General features: G+C 34.3%; 1 pseudogene across 1 annotated transcript; it reads right to left on the bottom strand.

The window, feature by feature from the left end:
• Positions 1-4,194: 4,194 nt before the first annotated feature.
• Positions 4,195-6,196, bottom strand: LOC309844078 (SH2/SH3 adapter protein NCK1 pseudogene; annotated as a pseudogene). Its single transcript has one exon. The product of its transcript is annotated as an SH2/SH3 adapter protein NCK1 pseudogene (transcript).
• Between the last annotated feature and the right edge of the window lie 9,352 nt (positions 6,197-15,548).

Genomic DNA, 15,548 nt, shown 5'->3' on the forward strand with positions numbered 1-15,548 from the left:
ATTTTTAAATTTTCCTATAACTGTCTTTCACATATTTATTCCTATAAATATGAGTAGTTTTTGCAACTATTTTTGAAAAGTTTTTATTGCATAATTGATAATTGTTGATGTGCAGAAGTACTATTTATTTTTTATTGTTGATCCTTTATGTAGTTAGCATGTTATTCTCTCTCCTTAGTTATGATTTTATCCATAGCTCCTTTTTGATTTTCATGTACCTTATCATAATTTCAAAAAGGGATGATTTAATCACCTCCTTCACAGATCTGATACTTTTATTTATTTTTTACACCCACAGGAAGTCCATAATGCTGTTACCAGAGTAAACTTGTTAATTTTTTTACTATTTAAAAACTCAAATTTATATAAAATAAAATTTATTGGTTTTTTGAGTACACTTTTGTGGATTTTGGCAGATGTATAGAATCTTGAAACCAGCACTACGTTCAGGATTCTGAAAAGTTCCCTCATCCTCCATTTGCAAACAAACCCTCTCTCCACTTCTAATCTCTGACGACTATGTAGCTTTAATTTTTCCAGAATGCCATACAGACTGAATCATATAGTATGTAAGTTTTTGAATCTGACTTCTTTCACTTATAATAATGTGTTTTAGATTTATCCATTTATGTGTGTATCAGTCATTCATCTTTTGAATGTTGAGTGGTATTGTATTGTATAGATATACCATGGTTTGTTTATCCATTCAACTACTGAGGGATTTGACTTATTTCAGTTCTTGGCAATGAACTAATGCTATGACTATGACTATAACTATGACTAATGCTGCTATAAACATCCAAATGTAGGTTTTTGAGTGAACATAAGGTTTAATTTTTTTTCATTTTTTAAGGCATATGATAAGTGTATGTTTGAAATATTTTTAAAAAACCCAAAACCAAAAAAAAAAAAAAAAAAAGTCAAACTGTTTTCCATAGCAGTGCTATACTATGACCCTGCAATTGCAGTACTAGGTATTTACCCCAAAGATATAGTTGTACTGAAAAGAAGGGTTATCTGTACCCCAATGTTCATAGCACCAATGTCCACAATAGCCAAACTGCGGAAGGATCTGAGAGGCCCTTCAATGGATGAATGGATAAAGAAGATATGGTCCATATATACAAAGGAATATTATGCCTCTCTCAGGAAGGATGAATACCCAACTGTTGTACCAACATGGACAGGACTGGAGGAGATTATGCTGAGTGAAATAAGTCAAGCAGAGAGAATCTATTATCATATGGTTTCACTTACTTGAAGAACATAAGGAATAACATGGAGGACATTAGGAGAAGGAGAAGAAAAGTGAATTGGGGGAAATCAGAGGGGGAGATGAAGCATGAGAGACTGTATTCTGAGAAACAAACTGAGGGTTTAGGAAGGGATGGGGTTGGGGGATGGGTAAGGCTGGTGGTGGGTATTAAGGAGGGCATGTATTGCATGGAGCACTGGGTATGGTGCATAAACAATGTAAATTGGAACACTGAAAAAAATTAAATTTAAAAGAATAATAATAATAATAATAAAAAGAATTGATAGAGAAACTAAAAGAACAATAGAACAGATCAATGAAAACAGGAGCTGGTTCTTTGAAAACATTAACAAAATTGATAAATTTGTAGCCAGACTCATCAAAAACAAAGAGAGAGAGAGAGAGAGAGAGAGAGAGAGAGAAGAGTCAAATAAACAAAATCACCAATGAAAGAGAAGAAATAACCCAATATCACAAAAATATAATTATAAGAGAATGTTATTAAAAACTATATGCCAACAAATTAGACAAGCTGGGAGAAATGGATACATTTCTAAAACATATAAACTACCAAAACTGAAGCAGAAAGAAATGGGGAACTTGAACAGACCAATAACGATCAAAGAACTTGAACCAGAAATCAAATATCACCCAACAAACAAGAGTCCAGGACTAGACAGGTTCAGAGGGAATTCTATAAACATTTAAAGAAGAGTTAACACTGATTCTTCTCAAACTATTCTAAAAAATGGAAAGGGAAGAAAAACTTCTAAATCTATTCTATGAGGCAAGTATTACCCTGATACCAAAACCAGATGAAGACTCCACTAGAAAAGGGAATGATAGGCCAATATCCCTGATGAAATAGATGCAAAAATTCTCAAAAAAAAAAAATACTAGAAAAAATAAAATTTAAATTAAAAAAGTGCACAAGCCAATAAAATAATCCCTGTCTCAAAAATAACAAATAATAAATAAATAAATAAATAAATAAATAAATAAATAAATCTAATCAACAGACTTGAACAGACATCTAACCAAAGCACACATGAAGTAGGTAGAAAATAAGCATATGTAATTTTACCATATAATCCAGAAACTATGCCTTAGTTAGTTACTCAATTGATTTGAAAAATTATGTCCAAATGAAAACCTGTTCATGCATGTCTATAACAGCTTTATTCATAATTGCGCAAAGCTGAAAGCAACAAAGATAATCTCCAGTAAGTGAATTAGCATGCAAACTGTGGTGCATTTATCAACCAGCAACCAAAAGAAATGAAGTATTAAGCTACAGAAGGGCACAGATGAATCTTAAACACAGGTACACCTGGGTGGTTCAGTCAGTTGAGCATCCAACTCTTGATTTCAGCTCAGGTCATAATCTCAGAGTTCTGCGATCAAGCCCTGAATTGGGCTCCCCACTCAGTGTTGAGTCTACTTGTCCTTCTCCCTCTGCTCCTCCCCATACTCCTTCCCTCCGTCTTTTTTCCCTCTCTCTCTCTCTCTCTAATAAATAAATAAAATGTTAAAAAGACTTAAATACATACTACTAATTGAAAGATGTCAGTCTTCAAGGCTACATATGGTGTGATTTTATTATATGACATTCCAAGAAAAGCAAAACTATAAAGACAATTTAAAAAATCTGGGGTTGCCGTAGTTTGGATCAGTGAGGCAGTGGAATGGGTGAAGCATATGGGATTATTAAAGACAGTATAATTATTCCGCATGACACTCTAATAGTAGAAATGGGCTGAATTGTGTGTCCTTATAGAATTCATATTTTGAAGTTCTAACCCAGAATATGACTTTATTTGGAGACAGGATTGTAAAGAGATGATTAAGTTAAAATGAAGTCATTAGGGTGGACCCTAATCCAATATGACTGGTGTCATATAAGAAATTAGAACCTAGAGAAAAACAGAAAGAAGAAGGTGGCTGTCTACAAGCTAAGGAGATTGGCCTCAGAAGAAACCCAATTTTTTGAAGGTTTGATCTTGGACTTCCAACATCCAGAACTGTGAAAAAAAGAAATTTCTGTTAGTTAAACTTCCCATCCTGTGATACTTTGAAGCCTTAGGAAATGAATACAGCAGCTTCATAACATTATTTCTTTTACAAAATCCATAGAACTTCACCAGACAAAAAGTAAACCTTAATATAAGCAAATTATTTTTAGTTTAGGAGGTTGAAGAATCCCAACATGAAATACAGAATATCAAAGAACAATCTAACTCTATTAGAAGCAAATAGAATAACCTTACTGAAAGAAGTGGGGGAAAAGTTGCTGACTGAAATATTTTCAAAATGTGTGACATCTATAATTGCCAAAAACCCTTGCATGTGAGCACTGAGTTCTTAATGATAAAATTGTTTCTCACAGAGATGACCAAGACATCCTTCATGTGTCCCTTAGCTTCACCAAACCCTAGTCTTCTTTCTGCCTGTAGTCCCCTGAGCTTCCATTCCTTAGAGCATTTTTTTATTATGTTCACTGAGCCATCATATAATACTTCATTAGTTTTTGATGTAGTGTTCAATGATTCATTAGTTGCATGTAACACCCAGTGCTCCCCTCCTTAATACCCATCACCCGGTTACCCTATCTCCTTACTCCCTACCCTTCTGTAACCCTCAATTTTTTTCCCAAAGTGTCTCATGGTTTGTCTCCCTCTCTGATTTCTTCCCTTTCAATTTTTCCTTACGTCCCCTATGGTGCTCCATGCTATTCCTTATGTTCTACATATGAGTGAAACCATATGATAATTGTCTTTCTCTGCTTGACTCATTTCACTTGGCATAATCCCCTCCAGTTCCATCCATGTCAGTGTGAATGGTAGGTATTCATCCTTTCTAATGGCTGAGTAATATTCCATTTTATATATATATATATATATATATATATATATATATAGTTCATATATATATGAACCTTCTTTTTTTTTTAAATATCTCAGAGACTGCTTTATTTTCTTGAATAACCAGATAAGAAACACCCCCACAAAAATCCTAGAAATTTAGAGATTTTTGTTTCCAACAGGTGTAAATTAGAAGTGTACAAGATACATTTTCAAATGTATGTCCCATTTGTTTTGCTTTACAATGAAGACCATGAATAAATTTTTAAAAATGGCAGATATAACATACTTGATATTTACAATGGCTTGCAACAAATACCTGAAAAAATTTCTAATTTTCCATTTATTATTGCTATTTAGTCACAGAAAAAAACACTGTCCAAGAAATTTATTTTAGCATATGCCATATACTGATATAATAATTTTATATGAAGAGAAACCATTGCAGAAGTGGCTAATATGGTACCCTTACAAGGAAATAAAGAAAATAAACCAATAAATTCTTCCATGTAAAGACTTTTGATCTGCATCATTTCTTCAAAATATAAAACCTTAATATTAGAAGCAAAGAGAAAAAGAGCAAAGAAAACAATAAAACAGAAGACCCAGGATAAGGAACTACTTTGTGCAGATGTTTTGCATATGTAGTATATGTGTATGGGCTGAGTTATAATAAAAATACTTATGTACTATAGTCAATTCTCATGTAGGGTCAGAAAGTGATTTCCAATCAAACATGATTGGACTGACATTTTCTCAGTCTTCAATTACATGACGAATTACAGCTGTGTAGCAGTCACTTCTGATCAGCATTATCATGACAAATGCTTAATAAGATACAGTTTTTCTCCTTGTTCACTTGTAAAAATTGGTGCCTTTTTGTAATGTTCTACAAGTTCTTCCATGGTGCTGAATTTACGCTGCCCAATGCAGTAGACAGTCTCTTTTAGCTGGACTTTGAAATGCTTGTTCTTCCCTTGTGCTTTTAGCGATACAGAGAAATCATTTGGCGAAGATTCACTATCACGAATGAGGAAATCACCTTCATGCCCTCTTTCATTTAATGCCATTTCTGCTTGATGCCTGGTGACTTTCCCATAGTACCATGGATTGCCAACAAACTTTCCAATAAGTGAAGGCCTAATGTAATCACACTGCGGAGGTGATGGTTCCAAACCTGAGGTTAATGGATTATTCTGCATAATGGTAACATAGTTTTTTGGCACCAGACCAACCATTCCATTGATCTTCCTGCATTTCCACCATTCAGGGTCATTTTCAGGCTTTTCAATAACATCCATTACATCTCCTTTCTCAAATTAAGTTCTTCATCATTGGACGAACTGAAGGGGTAAAGAGCCTGTACCACATGCAACACTTGCCCAGTATTTAGGTTACTGACAACTGCTGCTAATTTCTCTGAGAGAGAACCCACATGGTCACCCAAAGGACTGTTACCTTCCTCAGTTACATAGTTTGAAGGGAACCATCCAACTTGTCCATTGTAGCTACCCCGCCACCACCCATCACTGCATTTCTCCATGACGATCACCTTTGTTCCTTTTATCAATGATAATTCATCCTCTCTCTCTGCCATGTAGTTAAATTTCACATAAGCAGGCATATTGAGGTCATAGAGACGTTCCCCTGGGTCAACAAAGCTATCATCAGCAGGAGATGCAGAATCTGGCACACTATGTTTTCTTTTCACTTTTCCAATGCTTAAAGTATCCTTCAGATTTTTTACAATAGATGCTTTCCGAGCGCTGTTTTTCCTCTCCACATAGTTAGAAGGCACAAAACCCGTTTTATTCATGGAGTTTCGAACTCGCCACCAGGACTTAGAGTCATCCAGAAGCCATAATCTCTCATTCTTCTTGATGTCCAGCTCTTGTTCTTGTTGGGCTACATAATCAAATTTGGCTACTACCACCACTTCTTCTGCCATCTTTCAGCAGCTTCAGCACTTCCTTCTGCCGGGTCCGTGTGGCCCCAGCTCACCTGAGGAAGGGACCAGGAGACCGCCGCGGCCGCCACGATGGCCCTTACGGCACGAGGCCTCGGTTCAGCCGCCGCGTAGCTCTGGCGAGAGGGGCGGGACGCACCTATATATGAACCTTCTTTATTCGTTCATCTGTTGAAGGGCATCTTGGCTCCTTCCACAGTTTGATTATGGTGAACATTGCTGTTTAGAGCATTTTTTTAAAGAAAATTTATAATTACAAGTCCCCTCTCTGCCAACTTTGACACATATATTAATCTTGTCCCACTGTCTTGCTACAACATAGGAAATGTCTTCCTCGAGAACCTGGCAACCATGCCTTGGAAATGTAATCATCAAGGGAGATAATGATTAAAGCTTTGGTAACCAAGATCGAGGTGCTGGGGATATGACAGACACACGTATCAACAGAAGAGAATGGAGTCCAAAAATAAAGCCACCAAATATAGCCAATAAAGTTTGACAGAGATTCAAAAACAATTCATGGAGAAAAGAAAGTATTTTCCAAAATTATGTTGAAATAATTATGTATCCTTTAAAATAAAAAAAATTATAAAATAAAATAAAATAAATAAACCTTGACCTATACTTCTCACTTTATACAAAAACTACTTAAAATGGATCATAGACCTAAAGTTAACAGGTCAAACTATAAAGCTTTTAGGGGGAGAAATGAAGAAAATCTTTGCATCCTTAAGTTAGTGACGATTTTTAGATACATCATTAAAAGCATAATAATCAAAAGAAAAAAATAATTAGAATTAATTATGATTAAAAAAATTATCACCTTATGGAAGACATTGTACAAAAAATGGAAAACTAGAGACTAAGAGCACATATTTCCAAATCATAAATGTGACAAAGGATTTGTATTCAGAATTTAGAAAGTGCAAACAGTATTAAGTGCTGTTAAGGATACAAGACATTTAGAAATCTCATATATTAAATATATTTATTATTAAAATATTAAATTTTTACTTATTTTTTAAAATTTCTTTTCATTGTATCAGAATTCATTGTTTATGCACCACACCCTCTCATGTCCCTCTCCCCCAAAACTCTCACTTTGTTTCCCAGAGTCCACCATTTCTTATGGTTTGTCTCCCTCTTCAATTTCCTCTAACTCACTTCTCCTCTCCATCTTCCCATGTCCTCTGTGTTATTCTTTATGTTCTTCAAGTAAGTGAAACCATGTGATAATAGAGTCTCTCTGCTTGACTTATTTCACTCAGCATAATCTCCTCCAGTCCTGGAGGACCCTTCTTCTCAGTACATTTTTGGGTTAAATACCCACTACTCTATTTGCAGGGTCATAGGTAGCTCTATTTTTAATTTTTTGAGGAATATCCACACTGTTTTTCAAAGTGGCTCATATACAGCTGGAAGGAGAGTAAAACAGTAAAGCTGCTATGGAAAATAGGTTGACTTTTTTGGGGGGGGGGTTTAATATTTCAAACATACACTTATCATATGTCTTAAAAAATGAAAAAAAATTGAATTTTATGTTCACTAAAAACCTGCATTTGGATGTTTATAGTAGCATTAGTCTTAATTGTCAAGAAGTGAAACAAGTCAAATCCCTCAGTAGTTGAATGGATAAACAAACCATGGTATATCTATACAATGCAATACCACTCAACATTCAAAAAATGAATGACTGATACACACATAAATGGATAAATCTAAAACACATTATTATAAGTGAAAGAAGTCAGATTCAAAAGCTTACATTCTATATGATACAGTTTATATGGCATTCTGAAAAGTCAAAGTTGCAACAAGAGAAGATAGATTCATAGTCATTAGAGATTACTGTTTTCCAAAGTGGCTGCACCAGCTTGCATTCCCAACAGTATAAGAGGGTTCCCCTTTCTCCACATCTCCTGTCTTGTTAATTTTTGCCATTCTAACTGGTGTAAAGTGGTATCTCAATGTAGTTTTGATTTGTATCTTTATGATGGCTAATGATAATGAACATTTTTTCATGTGTCTGTTAGCCATTTTTATGTCTTCTTTGGAGAAGTGTCTGTTCATGTCTTCTGCTTATTTTTTGATGTGATTATCTCTTTTTTGAGTGTTGAGGAGTTCTTTATGGATCTTGGATATCAGCCTTGTGTCTGTAGTGTCAAGGAAACAAAAGTGAAAATGAACTTCTGGGACTTCATCAAGATCAAAAGCTTTTGCACAGCAAAGGAAATGGTCAACAAAATAAGGGGCAACCCATGGAATGGGAGAATATATTTGCAAATGATGGTACAAAGGGCTGATATTCAAGATATTTTTTTTAATTTTATTTTTTCAGTGTTCCAAGATTCATTGTTTATGCACCACACCCAGTGCTCCACTATTATTTCCTTCCTTCTGCTTGTTTTTGCTTTTTTTGTTTTTTCTAGTTACTTAGGTATAAGATTGGGTTGTTTATTTGGGATTTTATTGCTTCTTGTGGTAGGCCTGTATTGCTATAAACTTCCCTCTTACAGCCTTTGCTGTATTTCAAAAATCTTGGACAATTTTGTTTTTATTTTCATGTACTTTATGATTTCTTCTTTGATTTCCTGGTTGGTCCATTCATTGGTTGCGGTAGCACCTTGTTTAACTTCTATGTTTTGTTGTTGTTGTTATTCCTTTTTCTAGCTACTTTAGATGTAAGGTTAGGTCATTTATCTGAGAGTTTCTTGCTTCTTTTTTTTTTTTTTTTTTTTTTTTTTGAGTTTCTTGCTTCTTGATGTAGGCCTGTATTGCTATAAACTTCCATCTTACAGCATTGGTTGTATCTCAAAGGTTTTGGATTATTTTTTTTTTCACTTGTTTTCATTTACCTTAATATTTCTTCTTTGATTTCCTGATTGATCCATTCATTGTTTATTAGAGTGTTTTTTAATTTCCATGCATTTGCAGTCTTTCCAGATTTTTCCTTGTGGTTGGTTTCTAGTTTCATAATGCTGTGGTAGGAAAAGATGCATGGTATTACTTCAATATTTTGAATTTTTTGAGATTTGTTTTCTGACTTCATATGTGATCTATTCTGTAGAATGTTCCATGTGCACTTGAAAATAATGTGTATCTTCTTAGGATAAAATGTTCTGAATACATCTCTTAGATCCATCTCTTCCAGTATGCCACTAAAAACCAGTTTCTTTGTTGATTTTCCATTTGGATGATCTATCCATTTTCGTAAGTGGGGTGTTAAAGTTCCCTAATATTATTGTAATATTATCAGTAAGTTCCTTTATGTTTATTTTTAGCTGTCTTATATATTTAGGTTTTCCCATGTTGGATTAATAATTTAAAATTGTTATTATTCCTTGTTGGATTTTTTTCTGTATTATGATATAGTGTCCTCTTTGTCTCTTGTTACAATCTTTGTTTTAAGCTCTTTTTTTTTTTTTTTTTAATCCTAATATAAGTATTGGTACTCTGGCTTTCTTTTGACATCCATTTTTATGATAAATGTTTCTCCATCCCCTCACTTTCAACTTGTAGGTATCTTTAAGTCTAAATAAGTCCCTTGTAGGCAACCTAAAGATGGATTTTTTTTAATGCAATTTGTTACTCTGTGCCTTTTGATTGGAGTATTTAGTCCATTTGCATTCAAACTAATTACTGATAGATATGTATTTATTGCCACTTTGTTACTTGTTTTGTGGTTGTTTGTTCTCTTCTCTTTCTCTATCATGGTTTGCTTGTTTTCATTAGTGATTTACTTGGATTCCTTACTTTTATTTTTCACATATCTATGTCTGTTTTTTGATTTGTAGTTACCCTATGTTTTTTTTTTTTAAAGATTTTATTTATTTGTCAGAAAGAGAGAGAGAACACAAAAGCAGGCAGAGAGGCAGGCAAAGGTGGAGAGAGAAGCAGGCTCCCTGCCAAGCAAGGAGCCCAATGCAGGACTCGATCCCAGGATGCTGTGATCATGACCTGAGCCAAAGGTAGCAGCTTAACCCAATGAGCCACCCAGGCATCCCAAACCTGTGGTTTTTGTATAACATCAGCATATAGCAGTCTAAATTAAGCTGATGGTCACTTAATGTTGATCTCATTCTTTATTTCTCTCTTCTCCACATTTCATATATTTGGTAGCATACTTTATATCCTTTTGTGCTTCTTTTGGTTGATTTTTACAGGTGTACTTTATTTATTTTTACTTTTGTATTTCCCATTTTTCTTGCTCTCACTTATGGTTTTTGTTTCTCACTCAGATTCCCCCTCAATATTTCTTGTTAGGCTAGTTTAGTAGTCATAAATTCTTTTAACTTCTGTTTGTCTGGGACACTCTATCTCCTTCTATTCCAAATGATATACTACTGGATAAAATATTCTTGGTTGAGGAATTTTCCCTTTTAGCACTTTGAATACATCATGCCATTTTTTTCTGCTGAAAAATCAGCTAATATGCTTTCCTTTGTATGCCCGTTTTTTTTTTTTTTTTCTCTTACAACCTTTAAAATTCTTTCTTTATCACTGTGGGTTTTTTTTTCCCCATTTTTAGTTACTCTGTGTCTTGGTGTGGATCTCCCTGGGTTGAATTGTTGGGAGATCTCTGTGTTCCTGAATCTGGAGCTCTGTTTCCCTCCCCAGATTCAGGAAGTTTTCAGCTATTATTTCTTCAAATGCATTTTCTGTTCTCCTATCTCTCTCTTCTCCTTCTGAGATTGCTGTAATATGAATGTTATTGCCCTTGGTGGAGTCACTGTGTTCTCTAAGTCTATTTTTGTTATGCACTACTTTTTGTCTCTTACCCATTTAGCTTGATTGCTTTCCGTTACTCTATCCTTAAGGTATTTGATATGTTTCTCTGCTTCCTGTAGTCTATAATTTATTCCATCTATTGTATTTTTTGTTTCTTTTTTTAAGCTCTTCATCTCTGATATATTTTTTATCTCTTTGTCAAGGGCTTCACTGATGTTCTCCATTCTTTTCTCATGTCTGGTGAATAACTTTAAATTCTTTATCAGGCTTATTACTTATTTCTGTTTTTCTTAGATTTCCTCTGTAATTTTGTCCTGTTCTTTCTGTCCTTATATTTTTGGGATATGTTACTCTGTCTCCTCATTTTGTCTATCTCTCTGTGTCTGTTTCTGTATGTTAGGAAAGACAGATACGTATCCTGCTTTTGAAAGTAGTGGCCTAATTATTATTATTATTATCATTATTATAAGTAATGGAGTTATGAAGAAGAAGTCCTGTAGTGCCCTGCAGTTCAGTGTCCCCTGTTCATCAGAACCTGGCACTTCATGGGAGTCTCCTATGTGTATTGCTTGCGTCCTGCTGTTTGTCTGAGTTGCTTTTTCTTTCAGTCCAGTGCACTGGACTCTCTGCCATTTCTGGACTGTGCTTGTTCTCTGTGGTGTTAGTGAGACTGAGGCATGCCAGTTCTGAGGGTCAAGATCAGAAGGCACAAGGGTAGAATGTGGTGTTTGCAAAATTTGTACTGATCCCCAATCTGAGGCTGGCTTCCCCAAATATGGTGACTTCCAAGGAGGCATGACACTCAGCAGCCAGGGTGTGTTGTCTGTGCACATTGTGGCCGGGTGAGACACACACAGTATTGACAAAATTTGTACTGAGCCCAGGGCCAGGCTTGGAGTGAACAAACTCTCAGGAGAACTTGTGGGTGGGACACACTGCTAGAGGTTATGTGGCAAGTATATGTGCAGTGTCTCCTTCCATAAGTTGTTGCCTATTTTTTAATAGGCTGTTTCTTTTGTTATTTTCAAGTTTTAAGATTTTTTTTTTTGTATATGCTGGATACATGTCCCTTATTAAATTTGTGTTTTTCACATATTTTCTCCCATTCTGTGTCTTTCTGTTTCATGCTTTTAATGTTATTTGCATAGTGCATAACTTTTTAATTTTAATAAAGTTGCATTTATCCATCTTTTGTTTATCAAGGATCATTCTTTACTGTTTCATGTAAAAACTCAACACCAAACCCAGACTTAGATAGTTGAGTCCACAAACATTGTCCTCCTTCAGTATTGTGTTAGTTATTATGAGTCTGAAGAAGAGGTACTGCAGTGCCTTTCCAAAATTTTTTGTTATTTGTGAAAAAAAGCTTGTTGGCACATAAAGTTGCCAGGTATCTCAAGTGGTAAAAACAATCTTGAAAAAAGAGAACAAATTTAGAGGACTTACACTTTATGGTTTCAAAGTATACTATAATATACTGTAATGCTATAGTATATCTAAACAGGTTGGTACTGGCATAATGCTAGACATAGAGATCAGTAGAATAAACTAAGATTCCAGAAGTTAATCAATATATTTATGGTCAATTGATCTCTACTAAGAGTCTCAAGATCATTTTCAATAGGGCAAAGAGTAGTCTCTTGAATAACTTGTGCGAGGATAACTAGTTATGCTCATTCAGTACAATGACTTTGGGCTCTTATGTCACAACATACACAAAAATTAGCTCAAAATACAAATACCCACATGTAAAGATAGAACTATATAACTCCTAGGAGAAAACAGGAACAATTATTATTGGTCTTGGACTTGGCAATTGATTCTTGAATATGTTACCCAAAATATAAGAAACAGGAGGAAAAAATACATTGGGGTGCTGAGTGACTCAGTCAGTTAAATATCTGTCTTTGGTTCAGGTCATGATCCCAGGGTCCTGGGATTAAACCCCATGTCAGGCTCTCTGCTTAGCAGGGAGTCTGCTTCTTCCTCCACCTCTGTCTACCACTCCCCCTGTTTGTGCTCTCTCTTTCTCTGTTGAATAAATAAAATATTAAAAAAATAAGTACGGGGCACCTGGGTGGCTCAGTGGGTTAAACCTCTGCCTTCAGCTCAGGTCATGATCCCAGGGTCCTGGGATTGAGCCCAGCATTGGGCTCTCCACTCAGTGGGAAGCCTGCTTCCCCCTCTCTTTTTGCCTGACTCTCTGCCTACTTGAGATCTCTCTCTGTCAAATAAATAAATAAAATCTTAAAAAAAAGAAAAAAAATAAGTACAGCAGTACACAGTATTGACAAAATTTGTACTGAGCCCAGGGCCAAACATTTTAAAATGTTTGTTCATCAAAGGACAATATAAAAAATGCTTAAGGTTAATCTGTAGTATGGAAGAAATATTTGCAAATAATATATCTGATAGTTTTTCAGTACTCAGAATATTAACTCTTAAACATCAACAATGAAAATATAAACAACCCAATTACAACCTGGGAAAATAACTTAGATACTTCTCTAAAGTAGTCATACAAATGACCAAGAAGTACTTGGGAAAGTATTCAATATCATTAGGAAAATAAATTTTTAGGAAAATTAGTTTTTAGGAAAATTGGTTTGTAGGAAAAAGTAAATGAAAACCATAATACTATAATTCTTAGCACACATTAGGATAACTATAATAATTTAAAAATAGAAAACATGTTGGTGAGGATATGGAGTAATTTTAATTTCTGTATGTTGCTTGCAAAATTGTAGAAAGGTGCATGTGTCATGAAAATAGTTTGGTAAGTGCTCAAAAAATTAATGTAGAATTCCTTTTTGACCTAGAAATTCCACTCCTGGAAATATACCTCCAAACTGTAAACATATATTCAAACAAATGCTTGTGCACAGAAGTTTATAGCAGCACTATTCACAGTATCAAAAAGGTGGAAATATCTGAAATACATATCAATGGATGAATAGACAAACAAAATATGATATATTCATAGAATGCAATATTAATCATAAGAAAAAATGAAGTACTGATACATGCAACGGTGAATTAGCTTCAAGCACATGTGAATTGAAAAAAAAAAAAACAAAAAAAATGGTCACATATTATATGATTCCATTTATATAAAATATCTAGAAAGATAAATCCACAGAGACAGAAAATAAGTTAGTGGTTGCCAGAGAATGGAAAGAGAGGGAATAAGAAGTAACTGCTGTAAGGGAAAAAGAAGTAACTGCTTTAAAGGTTTTGAGGTGGTAGAAAAGTTCTATAGTTTCAGTATGAGAAAATGAAAAAGCTCTAGAGATAGAGTATAATGGTCACACAATATTCTGAATATACTAAATGCCACTGAAGTCATATATTTTAAAATGGTTAGTTTTATGTTATTTTAATTTTGTCTCAATAAAAAAAAAGCACACTAGAATTTTTACTTAGTCTGAGCTAAATATATAGATTGATTTGGGAAGAATTGATATCTTAACAATGCTAAGATTCCCAATTCACGAACATGGAATATCCTCCAGTTATTTAGATATTCTTTGATTTTTTTAATCAATATTTTTCTTATGTTTTCTATATAAACCCTGTAAATATTTTTGGTTAAATTTATACATAAATATTTTAATTTTTGTGGCTAATGAAGGTGAAGATTATTTTCTAATTAAGATTGCAGTGCTTTATTTCTGATAGACACAAAAGCAATTTATTTTTGTATGTTTAACTTATTTTCTGTACTTCTGCTATACTTCTTACAATAATTATTTGTTGTTTCTTTGGGAGTTTATTGATGAACTTCAGAACTGTTTGTGAAAGGGGGTATAGCTCAGGGGTAGATCATTTGACTGCAGAATTGTTTGTAAAAAAAGATAGTGTTTTTATTCATTGCTTATGTGTAGCGTCTATTTCATCTTTTATCTTGTTAAAACAGCTAGGACTTCTAATACGATATTGAATAGGAGTGTTTAGAGAATATATCCTTGAGTACAGATCCTTTACCTCTTTTGTTAGGTTTATACCCAGGTATCATATGGTACTTGGTGTTATAGTAAATGGAATTGATTCTCTAATTTCCTTTTCTGTATTTTCATTGTTAGTTTATAAGAAAGCAACTGATTTCTGTACATTGATTTTGTATCCTACTACTTTACTGAATTGCTGTATGAGTTCTAGTAGTTTAGGGGTGGAGTCTTTTGGGTTTTCCATATAAAGAATGATGTCATCTGCAAAGAGAGAGAGTTTGACTTCTTTGCTAATTTGAATACATTTTATTTCTTTTTGTTGTCCGATTGCTGTTGCTAGGACTTCTAGTACTGTGTTAAAAAACAGTGGCAAGAGTGAGCATCCTTGTCATGTTCCTGATCTCAAAGGGAAGGCTGTCAGCTTTTTCCCATTGAAGATGATATTCGCTGTGGGTTTTTCATAGATTTAATGAAGTTGAGGAATGTTCCCTCTATCCCTATACTTTGAATTGTTTTAATCAGGAATGAATGCTGGATTTTGTCAAATGCTTTTTCTGCATCAATTGAGAGGACCATGTGGTTCTCCTCTTATTGACTTATTCTATCAGATTGATTTGTGAATTGATTGAATCACTCTTGCATCCCAGGGATGAATCCCACCTGGTCGTGGTGAATAATCTTTTTAATGTACTATTGGATTCTATTAGCTAGGACCTTGTCGAGAATCTTAGCATCCATATTCATCAGGGATATTGGTGTGAAATTCTTCTTTTTGGGGGAGTCTTTGCCTG

The sequence above is a fragment of the Mustela nivalis genome (assembly GCF_964662115.1).
Source record: "Mustela nivalis genome assembly, chromosome: 11".
In the NCBI taxonomy this organism is placed as follows: Eukaryota; Metazoa; Chordata; class Mammalia; order Carnivora; family Mustelidae; genus Mustela; species Mustela nivalis.